We start from the raw sequence: 14,391 nt of genomic DNA, 5'->3' as shown, positions 1-14,391 counted from the left end.
GGGTGTTCGGGTGTAAGTGTTTCATTCTCAAGAAAGGTGTTCGTTTGTCTAAATTTGAGGCTAGAGCTTATGAGGGCATATTTGTTGGTTATGCTACAAACTCTCATGCTTACCGTGTCCTCAACAAGTCCACCAGACTCATTGAGGAGACGTGTAACATGGAGTTTGACGAAAATAACGGCTCCCAAGTGGAGCAAAGTGGTACTTGTGATGTAGGTGATGAAATTCCTCCCCAAGCCATAAGAAGAATGGGTATTGGTCATATTCTACCCATTGAGGAACCCCTTGTGGCCGAAGGAGAAGGACAATGCTCCACTCAAGTGGAGCCATCACCTCCCAAGACCCACACGCTTCCGAAGAACAAAGTGAAGGCCCTCAACCTCGTGAACAAGACCAAGGGCAAGATCAACCTCAAGATGGTGGTGAACCACCAAATGATGCCCAAGGTCAAGTTCTCCCCCTCGAGCAAGTTCAAGATCAAGAGCAAGCTCAAGATCTCGAACAAGCTCAAGACGGTGCTCAAGATAATCAAGTTGATCCTCCTCCTTCCACATCCGAGGAGGAATTAGAGCGTCGTGCCACGAAGATTGCTTCCAAGCTCACCACCAAAGGCCATCTCATGGAGAATGTGGTTGGAAGCCTAAGAAAGGGGGTAAGCACTCGTAGACAATTAGCAAACTATTGTGAACATCACGCGTTTGTCTCTTGTGTTGAACCCCAAAAGGTCTATGAGGCGCTCGAAGATTCGGATTGGCTCAATGCCATGCATGAAGAACTCAACAACTTCGAGTACAACAAGGTGTGGAGATTGGTGCCACGACCGTCGGGGAACCATAACGTCATTGGAACCAAGTGGATTTTCAAGAACAAGCAAGACGCTCATGGGAACATCATTCGCAACAAGGCAAGATTGGTAGCACAAGGCTACTCCCAAGTCGAGGGTATCGACTACGGTGAAACCTTTGCTCCCGTTGCTCGCCTTGAATCCATTCGTTTGTTGATTGCTTATGCTTCCCATCACAACTTTAAGTTACAACAAATGGATGTGAAAAGTGTTTTTCTTAATGGTCCTATTAATGAGTTGGTTTATGTCAAGCAACCCCCCGGGTTCGAGGATCCCTACTTCCCGGATCATGTGTATCAACTCGATAAGGCACTCTATGGCCTTAAACAAGCCCCACGTGCGTGGTATGACCACCTTACCGAGTTGTTACAAGATCGTGGATTTGAAGTTGGGCAAATCGATCCCACTCTTTTTACTAAGAAGGTCAAAGGGGAGTTGTTTGTATGCCAACTATATGTTGATGATATTATCTTTGGTTCCCCTAACAAAGCTTTCAATGAGGAATTTGCCGCTCTCATGACCTCTAAGTTCAAGATGTCTTCGATGGGAGAGTTGAAGTTCTTCCTTGGTTTTGATATCAAACAAAGAAGAGAAGGTACCTTCATCAACCAAGCCAAATACACTCAAGACATGCTAAAAGATTCAAGCTAAGTGATGTCAAGCCGGCTTCTACTCCAATGCCTACCAAGTGCCAACTTGACATTGATCCCAATGGTAAAGCGGTGGATCAAAAGGTATATCGCTCCATGATTGGATCCTTGCTTTACCTTTGTGCATCTAGACCGGATATCATGTTGAGTGTGGGAATGTGTGCACGGTTTCAAGCCGCACCGAAGGAAAGCCACTATGTGGCGGTCAAGCGAATCTTTCGATATTTGGCTCATACCCCAAACTTTGGCCTATGGTACCCAAGAGGAGCAAACTTCAAGCTTGAAGGATTTACGGATTCCGATTGGGCGGGAGACAAAGTGGATAGGAAGTCCACTTCCGGAGGGTGCCAATTTCTTGGTTGCTCTTTGGTGAGTTGGTCTTCCAAGAAGCAAAGTTGTGTGTCTCTCTCGTCCACCGAAGCGGAATATGTGGCGGCCGGTAGTTGTTGTGCACAACTCTTATGGATGAGGCAAACTTTAAAGGAATACGGTGTCATTTGTGACAAAGTGCCTCTTTGGTGTGATAATGAAAGTGCCATCAAGATTTCTCTCAACCCGGTGCAACACTTCAAGACGAAGCATATTGAGATTCGGTATCACTTCATCCGGGATCATATTAGGCGAGGGGAGATCGAGCTCAAGTATGTCAACACTCATGATAACCTTGCAGATATTTTCACGAAGCCCTTGGATGAAGCAAGATTTCGCGAGTTAAGGCATGAGCTAAATATCATTGATTCGAGCAATGTGACTTGAGCCCTTGCACACCCCACCTCACTCAACTTGTTGTCTAGTTTAGGTGTAGGCATGGACATAGGGGGAGTGTTGTTCTCTCAATGAACTCTCCCTCCCCCCATTATGCATAAATTGATCAACTCTTTCACATTAGCCATTCTTGATGGTACTTGTGCTTCAAAGATGAGTTTTGGTCATGGACCCAAGGATAATTCTTCACGGTGCCATACCAATTGACTCAAACATGGGTGGCTCCGGCAACCGCCCTTCCTTGGAGAAGGTGTGTCTCGTAGTTGGTCTTCGTTGTCGTGTGGCTTTCTCTTCTCCTTGGCGTGTTTGAGTCAGTGTTTGTGTTCGCCTCTTTGTTGCTTCGTGTTTTTCTCCTTTCTCTCTTGAGTTCTTGCACTTTATTGGTTTACGGTACTACCGTGGTGCGCCACGGTACTACCGCAGGAGTTGGTGGGTCTCTGCCAAGTGCGTGACCCTGCAGGGGCACGGTACTACCGCTACTTCCGCGGCAGAAATTTTTTACTGCCGCTGAACAAGTGGTACTACCGCCCAGCATGCGGTACTTCCGCCCGGGCGGTACTACCACGATGACCCGCGGTACTTCCGCGCCCACGCGAGTGGGTGGGGGTTAAGAGCGGGACAGGGGGAGTTCTAACTCCCCCATACCCATTCATCTCTATTCCCCACCCCGTCTCTCTCTCTCCTGACCAAGAACGGCGTCGGAGGCCTTCGCCGGATCTCTGTCTCCGGCCGCTCTCCTCAGATTCCGACCGGTGGGATCGTTCCCCACCTCGCCCTCTTGCCATGGACCCAGGTTTTTCCCCAAGTGCCTCTTCTTTTTGTCCTTCCTTGTGCTTTTAGGTTTTGGGGAGATGCATGTGGTGTTCTTGAGATTTTTGGCTAAATCTGTGCAAGTGGGATTCATTGTAGAGTGGTAGTGTAGTTCCATGCTCTTTGGATAGTAAAAATAGTTCTCTTTGATCAACGGTAGTACCAAAGTTGTCGTGCGGAGGTTCTAGATCCAGATCCGCATCCTCTGTGGCGGTTTTCAATCCGTGCGGTACTACCGCTCCTCCTGGAGCGCTACTACCGCAGCCTCACCTGGATCTGATGCTCCGCGGTACTTCCGCACCTTGGTGCGGTACTACCGCTTGGCGTCCGGAACTAAAAAATTACTTCCACCCCAAGCGTTGTACTATAGTGCTACCCCGGCACGGTACTACCACAGCTGGAGCGGATGTAATTTGTTACTTGCGTAACCCTGCCCGGTACTACCGTAGATTCATCCTACGCCCTTTTGCTTCGTCCAAATCGCATGTTTTTGTGTTTCTTTCGGTTTGGTTTCGATCCGTTTTGTTCCCGTGCGTGTCTTTGTGTCTTTGTGTCTAGGTGGTGGCTCCGGTTTTGCTCGTCGCTCGAATCCCAGCCGTGACACAGGGTCAAAGCGTCTGCGCAACCCAGATGATGTTCCAGAGGGGTCCTCTGCTGCTCCCCAATGCAGGACCAAGCACACCGCCAGCAAACAGAAGGAGCCCGTCATGGGCATGGATGAGATGCCCCAGGCCGAGTTTGTCATTCGAAGGAAGATCAATCCATATGTGTCTCCCCAGGCTAGCACGCGAGGCAATGAACTCTTCTGGAACAAGCAGCAGAATCTGATATACATGGATGTGATCAAGGCCAAGCAGAATCACTATGTTGAAGTTCATTGGATTGACATGATTCACATGAGGTAGGAGAAGCACCGTGGGTACTTTGGAGAGGCCTTGGATCTTGTGGAGCAGTTCGGCATTGAACACATTCTCACCTTCCACAAGGATTTTGATCCAGAGATCATAGCACAGTTCTTTGCTTCGGTCCACTTCAGCGTCAATGAAGAAAGGACCATGACTTGGATGACTAATGGTCGACAACTGTCTACTACCTGGAAGGAGTTCATGGAGTTGCTTCTCATTCCCGATGAAGGACTCGACACGCCAGTTGGAGTTCGCCCTCACGCCAATTCTGAGTCTGCCAACAAGAACAAGCTCATGCCATACCTTGTTGAGAAGGCGCTCCCCAACAAGAAGAAGGTGTGGGTGCTTAACCCCTTCCTTGACATCATGCATAGGCTCTTCCGGAACACACTCTTCCCGCGCATTGGTGACATGGGACATGTGCATGCTTACCTCGTTGACATGATGCTCCTTTGTGAGAAGGCCCGTCAGGCTCAGACTCAGCCACTTGATATCTCACATATCATGTGGTGTGAGCTTCAGTTTGCCGTGTTCAACCGTAAGGTCCCCATCTATGGGCCTTACCTGTTTTACCTGATCTTCAAGACTTGGGAGAAGCTCCTTCCCAATGATGAGTTTGAAGCTCCAGGCTGGATTTGTCAGGAGCCCATCAAGCTACGCATCAAGCCCCAATGGGCTAACACCACCACTACTGCCGAGGCTGCTAAGATGGATGTGGATGAGGAGGAGATTGAGGAGGACGATGCTGCTGAGGACCGTTCTGTGTTCATGCCTCCCTCTGCTGAGCCCTCTTAGGCAAAGAAGCTGAAGAACAAGATGAAGAGGCTGTTATGCATGCAGGTTCAGGGTCAGTACAAGGCCCATGTTGCTCAGAAGGAGAGTCTCCATCGCGACATCAGGATCTTGAGGGCTTGTGGGGAGGATGTGGCCAGCGGCTCTGAGAAGCACATCACCCCAGAGACTGCCTGGATGGAGAAGCAGGGCTACAAGTGGACCAATTCATATGAGGAGTATGTTCCTGCTGCGGAGTCTGGCGACAACGAGTCGTTTTCCGCCTGAGCTACCACCTTTGTTGTAGGTGACCTCTCTGCCTTTTTGGTGTCTCGATGCCAAAGCGGGAGAGAGTGTAGGATTTGTGTGTGTGTCGTGTGTTTCGTTGTTTGCGTTGCTTTCCGTCGTTGAACTTGCTTGCTTTGGTTTGGTTGTGCTCGTGAGACTAAGTTTATCATATGGTGTAAGACATATGCACTCTATCGTATCTTATTTCCTATTGAGCTTGTGCTATATCATGCTATTCATGTTATGCTCATATCTACTATCTTGTTTAGTGTCAGCCTTACCATTGCAAGATATGCTTTGTTTCTAAAATATAGGGGGAGTGGTGATCCTAGTATTCGTGCCGTGCAGTCCAAAGCACTTTACTCTCTATACGAATCTAGGGGGAGCTCATCTATATTTTAGAGATGTGGGGTTTGCTTGTGCTATATTCATCTCCTTTGTGCAAATCCCATATTGTCATCAATCCACCAAAAAGGGGGAGATTGTAAGGGCATTCTTGTCCCTAAGTAGTTTTGGTGATTGATGACAATGCCTTTGCGGACTAATCATGTGTATTGAGCTTTTCAGATACATCACGACTAAACACAAGATGATTTGATGTCCCTCGAAGATTATTGAAGACGGCGTTTCTCTACGGTTCGGTTCGATGGAGTTGAGTCGTAGGAGAGCCGTACTATTAAGAGGGGGTCCGCTTCGGAAAGGTTTGGGTGGAATCTCACATACACATTCCCTTTTGCACCGCCTTTCCTCGAGCTCCTTGGAGTGTTCCTCCGTCTCACCTTGTCTCTGCGATATGAAGGCGTCCGCCTTGCTCTTCTCAGGCTAGCGGTAGTACTGCTCTTCTGAGCGGTCCTACCGCAGGAGCCAGCGGTAGTACCGGGCTCCGGCACGGTAGTACCGTAGGCTCCCACGGTAGTACCGCTCCTCAAAGCGGTAGTACCGCGAGCTCTGGTCTGGCACCGTTGCTCAAGCGGTGGTTGGTGCGGATGTAATTTTTTACATCCGCGCTCCCCGCGGTAGTACCGTGCTGCGGCGCGGTAGTACCATGGCGCCAGGCCAGGTTCAGTAGCAGGAGCAGAGGTAGGGGCGGATGTAATTTTTTACATCCGCACCTTTCACGATAGTATCACACCCGTCGTCGCGGTATTTCTGTGTCGGATTTTTGCACGACAATTTCTCAGCGGAGGTAGTCACGGATGTAATTTTTTACATCTGTGCCTACCGGGCCTGGCCTGCGGTTGTCTTGCGGTACTCCGCATGGGGCCGCGGTAGTATCGCTCCTGCGGATCTACCGCGCCCTGTTAGTGCTCCTTTTGTCAGGTCTGGTCTCTGCCGTGCCCACGGTAGTACCGGGGTTCACCGCGGTAGTACCGCAGGCCCGTGCGGTAGTACCGCGCCTGTGGTGCGGTAGTTCCGTGGGTCACGGGCTGAGTGGTGGGTAACGGTTGGAATTGTCCCCCCACTATAAAAGGGGGTCTTCTTCTCCAAGAAGACCCACCTCTTCCATCCCTAAGCTCCATTGTTGCTCCAAGCTCCATTTTCGCCCGATCTCTCTCCCTAGCCAATCAAACTTGTTGATTTGCTCGGGATTGGTTGAGAAGGCCCCGATCTACACTTCCACCAAGAGAAATTTGATTCCCCCCACTTATCCCTAGAGGATCTTGTTACTCTTGGGTGTTTGAGCACCCTAGACGGTTGAGGTCACCTCGAAGCCATAGTCCATTGGGGTGAAGCTTCGTGGTGTTGTTGGGAGCCTCCGATTAAGTTGTGGAGATTGCCCCAACCTTGTTTGTAAAGGTTCGGTCGCCGCCTTCAAGGGCACCAATAGTGGAATCACGGCATCTCACATTGTGTGAGGGCGTGAGGAGAATACGGTGGCCCTAGTGGCTTCTTGGGGAGCATTGTGCCTCCACACCGCTCTAACGGAGACTTACTTCCCCTCAAAAGGAAGGAACTTCGGTAACACATCCTCGTCTCCACCGGCTCCACTCTTGGTTATCTCGCGCCTTTACTTTTGCAAGCTTACTTGTGTTGTTTCCCTTGCTTGCTCATGTGCTTGTTATTGTTGCATCATATAGGTTGTTCACCTAGTTGCATATCTAGACAACATACTTTGATGCAAAGTTTAATTTGGTAAAGAAAAGCTAAAAATTGTTAGTTGCCTATTCACCCCCCCTCTAGTCAACTATATCGATCCTTTCATTTCTGATCTTATATGTAGATGACATATTGTTGATTGGAAAGGATATAGAATTTCTGGATAGCATAAAGGGATACCTAAATAAGAGTTTTTCTATGAAAGATCTCGGAGAAGATGCTTACATATTGGGCATCAAGATCTATAGAGATAGATCGAGACGCTTAATTGGACTTTCAGAAAGCACATACCTTGATCAAGTTTTGAAGAAGTTCAAAATGGATCAGTCAAAGAAAGGGTTCTTGCCTGTGTTACAAGGTGTGAAGTTGAGTCAGACTCAAAGCCCGACCACCGCAGAAGACAGAGAGAAAATGAAAGTCATTCCCTATGCTTAAGCCATAGGTTCTATCATGTATGCAATGCTGTGTACTAGACCTGATGTATGTCTTGCTATAAGCATAGCAGGGAGGTACCAAAGTAATCCCAGAGTGGAGCACTGGACATCGATGAAGAACATCCTAAAATACCTGAAAAGGACTAAGGATATGTTTCTCGTTTATGGAGGTGAAAAAGAGCTCGTCGTAAATGGTTATGTTGATGCAAGCTTTGACACTGATCCGAATGACTCTAAGTCGCAAACCGGATACATATTTTTATTGAATGGAGGAGCTATCAGTTGATGCAGTTCCAAGCAAAGCGTCATGGCGGGATCTACGTGTGAAGTGGAGTACATTGCGGCTTCAGAAGCAGCAAATGAAGTGGTTTGGATGAAGGAGTTCATATCCGATCTAGGTGTCATACCTAGTGCATCGGGTCCAATAAAAATCTTTTGTGACAATACTCGTGCAATTGCCTTGGCAAAGGAATCCAGATTTCACAAGAGAACAAAGCACATCAATAGACGCTTAAATTCCATCTATCATTAAGTGTCGGAAGGGGACATAGAGATTTGCAAGGTACACACGGATCTGAATGTTACAGACCCATTGACTAAGCCTCTTCCACGAGCAAAACATGATCAGCACCAAAGCTCCATGGGTGTTAGAAACATTACTATGTAATCTAGATTATTGACTCTGGTGCAAGTGGGAGACTGAAGGAAATATGCCCTAGGGGCAATAATAAAGTTATTATTTATTTCCTTAATTCATGATAAATGTTTATTATTCATGCTAGAATTGTATTAACCGGAAACTTAGTACATGCGTGAATACATAGACAAAACATATAGTCCCTAGTATGCCTCTACTTGACTAGCTCGTTAATCAAAGATGGTTATGTTTCCTAACCATAGACATGTGTTGTCATTTGATTAATGGGATCACATTATTATGAGAATGATGTGATGGACATGACCCATCCATTAGCTTAGCATTATGATCATGTTAGTTTCATTGCTACTGCTTTCTTCATGACTTATACAAGTTCCTCAGACTATGAGATTATGCAACTCCCAAATACTGGAGGAACACTTTTTGTGCTACCAAACGTCACAACGTAAAAGCGTGATTATTAAGGTGCTCTACAGGTGTCTCCGAAGGTGTTTGTTGGGTTGTCATAGATCGAGATTAGGATTTGTCACTCTGTGTTTCGGAGAGGTATCTCTGGGCCCACTCGGTAATACTCATCACTATAAGCCTTGTAAGCATTGTGACTAATGAGTTAGTCACCGGATGAAGTATTACGGAACGAGTACAGAGACTTGCCGGTAACGAGATTAAACTAGGTATGATGATACCGACAATCGAATTCTCGGGCAAGTAACATACCGATGACAAAGGAAACAACGTATGTTGTTATGCGGTTCGACCAATAAAGATCTTCGTAGAATATGTAGGAGCCAATATGGGCATCCAAATTAGCTATTGACTATTGACCAGAGAGGTGTCTCGGTCATGTCTACATAGTTCTCGAACCCGTAGGGTCCGCACGCTTAACGTTCGTTGACGATATAGTATTATATGAGTTATGTATGTTGGTGACCGAATGTTGTTCGGAGTCCCGGATATGATCACGGACATGATGAGGAACTCTGGAATGGTGCAGAGATAAAGATTGATATATGGGATAATAGTGTTTGGTCTCCTAAAGGGTTCTAAAATTCACCGGAAGGGGTTCCAGATGTTTCCCGAAATGTTTGGGTACGAGAAACACTTTACTTGGGCCAAAGGGGAAAGCCCACAAGGTTTTTGGAAAGCGCAAAAAGGAAGTTTTGGGGAGTCCAGGGGCCAGACGCCAGGGTCCCTGGCGTCTTGGTCCAGACGCCAGGGTCCCTGGCGTCTGGCCCTGGAGTCCGAGAAGGACTATTGCCTTTTGGGTGAAACCGACTTTGTGGAGGCTTTTACTCCAAGTTTAGACCCCAAGGCTCAACATATAAATAGAGGAGAAGGGCTAGCACCAAAGACACATCAAGAAACACCAAGCCGTGTGCCGGCAACCCCGTCCCCTCTAGTTTATCCTCTGTCATAGTTTCTGTAGTGCTTAGGCGAAGCCCTGCGGAGATTGTTCTTCACCAACACCGTCACCACGCCGTCATGCTGCCGGAACTCATCTACTACTTCGCCTGTCTTGCTGGATCAAGAAGGCGAGGACGTCATCGAGCTGAACGTGTGCTGGACGCGGAGGTGCCGTACGTTCAGTACTTGATCTGGGCAGATCGTGAAGGTGTATGACTACATCAACCGCGTTGATAAATGCTTCCGCTTAGCGATCTTAAAGGGTATGAAGATACACTCCCTCTCTCATTGCTATCCATCACATAGATAGATCTTGCGTGACCATAGGATTTTTTTTGAAATTACCACATTTCCCAACACGGTTCATGGCACAGATCGGTACTAAAGGTGCTGGAGGGACCCCAGTCCAAGGGCGGAGGCAGAGGGTGGACAGGGTGGGCTGCGGCCCACCCTGAGATTTTGGTTTGACCTGTATACCATAGGAGAATAGAGATTGGTCCGAGAAAAAAATTAAAACAGAGCCCAACTAACAGCTAGCAGACCTAACCAGCCTCGGACTGGACACTGGAGACGTGCAGAAGCCAGCCGCCCATCCCATCATCTTCAGTACGCACTTCCCAATGCCCATTCCCAATTTCTAATTGAATCATTATTAACTAGCATCCGCTGTGCTTATAAGTATATTTCCAAAAAAAAGTATATTTGACTGGAAAAATTGGCACTGTATGGCCTATTTGTTGTAAAATATCCAGCCCAATCTCTGTTTGCATGACATATTTGTTGTCAAATTTTTTTATAGGCGGACCACCTTGTTTCGAAATCCTAGATCCGCCACTGCCCCAGTCTGACAACATCCTGCCACCACTCTCTTTAGTACCGGTTCGTGGAACGAACCGGTGCTAAAGTTTCGCCACGAACCAGTACTACTGAGAGCAGCCCGCTTAGCCGTTGGAACCGGGACTAATGCGCTAAACATTAGACCCTTTTTCTACTAGTGACTAAAACACTGGCCGGACTTGTCGCAACGTTCGTTTTGTGCCCGTTTTTGTTCCAACCTTGCGTGGGGGCCTACGTTGGCCATGCCCACATGTATTCACACTTTGGTGCACTTGCATGCATGCGATCACGTAGCCCCAATGCAAACATCTCCTTTTCGGTGTATCGGAGAGGGGGTTCCCAACTACGTTTTTTTCTACTCTGTCAAACTTCCCAAAACTTTTTCCACACGTTGGCATCACCATCCACGGCACCCATGCCAATTTGCATATTTTTCCGACGCTCGATGCATTTCCTGTGATTTTCCTGGTGAAAAAACACTAAAACACTGGCTGGACGTGACGCAACATTCGTTTTGTGTATGTTTTTGTTCCAACCTGCATGGGGGCCAACTTAACCGTGCCCACATTTATGCATACTTTGGTGCACTTGCATGCATGCGATCACGTAGCCCCAGTGCAAACATCTCCTTTTCGGTCTGTCGGAGAGGGGGTTCCCAACTATGTTTTTTTCTACTCCATCAAACATCTCGAAACTTTTTCCACACGTTGGCATCACCATCCACAGCACCCATGCCAATTTGCATATTTTTCTGACGCTCGATGCATTTCCTATGATTTTCCCGGTGAAAAAACACTAAAACACTGGCTAGACGTGACACAGCGTTCGTTTTGTGTCCGATTTTGTTCCAACCTTGCGTGGGGGCCTACGTTGGACGTGCCCACATGTATGCACAGTTTGCTGCACTTGCATGCATGCGATCACGTACCCGTAGTGCAACCAATACTGTTTGGGTATGCCGGTCCAGCTACTCTCAAAGACGTTTCACCTCCATCGAATGACACAAAACTTTTTCCACATGCTCAGTGCACCATGGTAAGCACGCACGACAATTTTCGGTATTTTTTGACGTCCGATGCATTTTCTAGGGTTTTCTAGGCGAAAATACCCTAAACCGCTGTCCAGACGTGGCGCGACGTGTGTTCGGTCTCTGATTTCGTTCATATCATGCGTGGGGGACTACATTGGGCATGCACACGCCCTCGCAAAATTTTGTTTTGTTTCATGCATGCGATCACGTACCTCTACATTGAGCATCGTTCTGGACTACCGGTATTTTATGTGGTTGTTCAACATTTTTTAAGCCTTATTTTCTGTACGACTAATTTCTTATGCTTTAGCCTATATTCGTGTTCAAATGCATCATCAAATCAACACTCTCGAATAAATGGACGAAACAAATTTCACTCAAATTTCATTGAACATAGATAAGATATTTTACATAGTCGAGCGAACTCGATAATGATAAGTTCATACATAAAGTCTAGTACTTAGGCTTAGAACGACATAACCAAATTAACTAAGCAACACATTAAAAAACTACTCATCGTTGCTATCGACGAAGTCAACCACGGCCGGGCCGTCGCCGCCATCATCGTCACTGTTGTACCGGTTCGCGACGTCGTCCCAGTCCACCGGGCCGTCGTCGGGAGCCTCTTCCGCCAACTCCGCCGGCGCCTGCTGCCACTCCTCCGGTGCCATCGCCACCTGCTCCGCCGCCATTGCCTCGGCCGCGTCGATTGCGGCCGCAACCTCGGCGGCCTCTCTCACCGCAGCCGCCGCTGCCGCCTCCGATGACCATAGGGCCACGTGGTACCCCGGGGTGTCATCCGGATCGTCGTCTCATGGAGGATGACCTGCTCCGGCGGCAAGTCAATCTCCGGCGGCGAGGGAGGGGCGGCCCGCGCAGGCGCCGCTGCCAGGTGCGCACCATGGACGCCGGCATGTCTGCGACAATCGTGCGGTGGAGGCGGGGCGTGAAGACGGCCGCTGCTGTCCGTCAGGTTGGGGGTCAAGCCGGCCGCCGTAAGGCGGAAGGTGACCATGACCTCCCAATAGTCCTTCCCGCGCCAAAAATTCTGGCAGCCGTCCATGTTGTATCGGCCGCCGCTGTGGTTCTGGAGCTCCTCCTCCGTCGCGCCGGGCCCCGGTGTCGGGTGGCCGTCCTTGTCGATCTTCCAGTTGCGTGGAAGACGACAGCCCGGCGGCACGGGGAGGCAGTAGCGGTGGAGCTCCTCCGTCTCTGGCACGCCGATGCTCGTCGGCCATGCGCCGGGGATGTCGTCGTCATCGCTGCCGCCGCTGGTGCTGCTGCTGTCGTGGTAGAACGCCATCGCCGGTGGTCGTCGATGGAACGAGTGCTGCGAGGGGCGTCGGTGGGACGGGAGGGGCGTCCTATATACCGGTGGGGCTGCGGGCGCGGTGGGTGGGGAGGGGAGGGAGTAGGTGGACGCCGGGGCTATTAACGTCATCGCGTTAATGACTGTGTGGCAGGCGGGCAGGCGGCGTGTGCATCCGCGCCGGTTTGACCCTTGGGCGCTGAGATCGACGCGTCTGGGAGGGGTGGCAGGCCAGGCGGCTGGGCTGTCGGCTGGCAGGCGAGGGGGAGTGCGGCGGCAGGCACCAGCGGTGGCGCGGCAGGCGAGGAGGCGACAACCGGCAGTGGTGGCGTCCGGCAGGCGGCGAGGCGACATCTGACAGCGGTGGCATCCGGCAGGTGAGGAGCCGACAGCGGCGGCAGCGGTGGCGCAGCAGGCAAGGAGCCGACAGCGGCGGCAGGCGGCAGCGGTGGCATCCGGCAGGCACGGTGGGCGCGTGACACCGCCTGCGTGCATGCACTCCTCAGGCGGTGTGATTGGCGGACGAGAGGGGCTGCGATGGGTGCGGGCTGGCGTGGGGCGGGGGACGTGGGGGGGGGGGGGCGACGGATGCGATGCGGCGCGGATGACGATGCACAGTAGTCCCATGCATTAACTGCGAGGCTGACGCTTTGATCGCGGGCGGGCCGCGTGGGCACGTCTGCATGCCTGCCACGTCACTAGGCGCGTGCAGACGGACGGTTCAAATTTTTTCCCTGGCGGGCGGGCGGGCTGTATTCATTTACGTATACACTTCGGCTGTTTTTTTTTGCGGGCAGGTGGGCGGGCGGACTCTTTTTCAAAAAATGCTCATCCTGCCCTCTGTTATGAAGAGGTATTGGGCAATCTCAGCCGTCCTTGTGTTTGGGGGTCTACCAAGCGGAAGTGTTTCACAACATATACCTTAAACATAAACTGAAATCAGGTGGCCTGAAGTCCTGGACGTTTGCAAAAATAAAAGGAGCAAGGTTGCAGGGAATCAGGGGGTAACAAACTGGGGCATGATCCTTTATCCATGTTGGAAATGGTCTATCGGTGTTTTCGTGTGAATATGGCTCCTTATGTAAGAAATTTGGCACCACAACCAAGTATCCATACGAAGCGACTTTATCAGCTATCTTCCTTCATGAGGTAAGAGACTTCATCAGAATCTTTTTACTTTTTGCAATCAGAATCCGTTCACGGGTGAGATGTGTTAATTGGTTGCAGTAAATTATCATAGCCCATCATAATAAAAGGGTAAAAAGGCGGTAAAAACTAGTATATTCAAATTTAACAAGAGTGCCAAGGGCATGTACAACGGTGTTATCTTAGGAGTGCCACATAGAATAAATGATAAGGTGGAGAAGAGAGAACTTGTAAAAAAAGGTTATCTTCTCTTATTTAAAAGAAGACAAAAGATGATCTCTTAACACAATATGTCTCATCATGTTTTCAGAAATAGCTCGATATTGAAGATAAGGCTAAAAGATGACCCATTGTTGACACTTTTTTTTGCCATCTCTAAATTATATGCAAGATTTAAAATAAGACTATCTTATCAACCATTGTACATGCCCTAAAATCCCAGC

At 49.2% G+C, this 14,391-nt stretch overlaps 1 pseudogene; it reads right to left on the bottom strand.

Annotated features, from left to right (window-relative positions):
• LOC123078980 (endo-1,3;1,4-beta-D-glucanase-like) overlaps window positions 1–14,391 on the bottom strand; it is a 95,666-nt pseudogene that overhangs the window by 41,330 nt on the left and 39,945 nt on the right.

Source organism: Triticum aestivum, chromosome 1B (genome assembly GCF_018294505.1).
Source record: "Triticum aestivum cultivar Chinese Spring chromosome 1B, IWGSC CS RefSeq v2.1, whole genome shotgun sequence".
Classification (NCBI taxonomy): Eukaryota; Viridiplantae; Streptophyta; class Magnoliopsida; order Poales; family Poaceae; genus Triticum; species Triticum aestivum.
The sequence above is the reverse complement of the archived record's forward strand: the minus strand, read 5'-3'. Positions and strand labels throughout refer to the sequence as shown.